This window comes from Acyrthosiphon pisum, chromosome A2, assembly GCF_005508785.2.
Source record: "Acyrthosiphon pisum isolate AL4f chromosome A2, pea_aphid_22Mar2018_4r6ur, whole genome shotgun sequence".
Classification (NCBI taxonomy): domain Eukaryota; kingdom Metazoa; phylum Arthropoda; class Insecta; order Hemiptera; family Aphididae; genus Acyrthosiphon; species Acyrthosiphon pisum.
In genome coordinates, this window is record NC_042495.1 from 23479675 (window position 1) to 23481889 (window position 2215).

Here is a 2215-nt window from a genome sequence, read left to right on the forward strand (position 1 = left end):
GAACCTTGAGGAAGACCATTCTAGATATAATGAGAGTTGGATAGGGTGTTTTGGATTTTAACTCTAAACGAGCGATTGGTTAAAAAGTTTGTTAGAAACTTAAACATGTGGCCATTAATATCACATTTTATGAGTGTTGATAGTACTCTGTCTCTCCATACCATGTCGTATGCCTTTTGAAGATCGAGTGAAATCAGAATGATATGTTGGTTTCTTTTGAAGGCGGTACAGATGTCAGTGTGGAGTGTAGATAGGTTGTCCATGGTAGAATAATTACGTCTGAAGCCGCATTGTTGGTTTGAGATTCGATTTGTCGATTCGAGGAACCAGATGAGTCTCTTGTTAATGATTTTTTCCAGGACTTTGCTCATGGTGTTTATGAGGGATATGGGTCTAAAGTTGTGAATTTCAAATTTGTTCTTTCCCGGTTTTGGGATGGGGATTACTGTTGCGTTCGGCCATTGGTTTGGAAAGGTACCATGTGTCCATATTGAATTTTAAATCTGGAGAAGAGCCGAGAGTCCATTTTCGGGAAGGTTTTGAATAAATGAATTAGGTATATTGTCGGGCCCTGGGCTTTTACTTTTGCTGTTTTGAAGGACTGATAGAAGTTCACTTAAGCTTAGAGGTAGGTTAAAACAATGTTCGTTGGTAGATGGGGAGTCTATTGGTAATGATGAATAATGTATGCTAAAAATTCATCAGAGTAGTTTTGGTTGCTGTTGTTGTTTTGGAAAAATTGGGCGAACGCTTCTGAGACACTGGCCGAGGATGAATAAATTTTGTTAAGATTATCTCTCAGTCGATCTGGAGTAGGGGGGGATTTATATCCTTTTAATGTTCGAATTTTGTTCCATAATGCTGAGGGGTCTATTTTGTGATTGATAGTTGAGGTAAAATTTTTCCAAGATAGTATTATCAAATTATTTTGAGTATTTGATAATACTTGTTTTTCAATTTGTATTATTTCTATTTAAAGAATCTCTAACAATATAGGTAGTTATACCATCACTAATATTGAAGGTACCTAAAGAATTTATTGTTTAGTATCCATTTAGTTTGAATTCAAAATCATAACCTAGCCATAACCTAGCCACGTTTCACAAAAAATAATAATACTAAAATATTTGTTAACAGAGCTCAGTAAAGCTACCAATTCATAGAAATGTGCATTTATACTATTGATATTTAATTGAAAAATAGATAAATCGTTATTATTTAATGCTATGTCTTTTAAACTATTTATATAGGTGCGATTAATATTATTTATATTAAAGTAGTTACCTAAATCTAGAATATGACGAATCATTAAATACAGAATACTAACCTGCTAATTTATACAATTGTAAAAAAAAAAAACATTTTTATAATTTACGTATTGACATCTTGAGGTGATTTAATTTTCAAAATTTTGGAATCTTCATTTTTTCTTACGAGAATATTGGAATTTGATATCCAAACGAATTTGTATTGTTTTTCTTTACCAGCAGATCGTGTTTGTGAAAATAGCGTTCTTTTAAATTTTGTTAGACGTTCGTTGGAAAATATAATATAATAATATTATTATCTTTTGACCAATTTGTGCATATCCTATCTGTTCTTAGTTTAGCTAATTTAACATTTCGAATAAAAGTTTTTCGCATATCCAGTGATCTAGCAACAATTAAACTTTGTTTAGAATCAAAAGAATTTATTCTATAAGCTTCAAATATATTTATTTCTGAGTTTGTTTTTTAGCGATTACCTCAACAATCGTAATACAGTTTTCATTTGGGGTTCTAGGAATACCTGTAATAGCGATTTATATTCCGTTATGTTGTTCAATGTCGTCGACTTTCTATTTTAACATGTAAACTTCATCTGACAAACGTTTTGATAACATTTTTAATCCTAGGTTTTTAATATGTAATTTCGTCCAAATTTGTACTTAAAATGACTATTAAAATAAACTGTGTAAATGTATTTTTTAGATTTTTTGGTAACAGAATTTAATTACTTACCTGGAATCTTGTTTTAAATTTTCAATTCTTAGATACAAAATTGAACATTTTATAAATTTTTAACTACAAAATAATTTTTCAAATTAAAATTTGATAAATTTTGTCAAAATTTGATATTTAAATGCTTATAAAAAAAAATTGTGCCTATGTATTTTTAATATTAGATTCTGAGTGAAACGATGAATGTATTCATTTTACAATGATGTGTGTTTTTT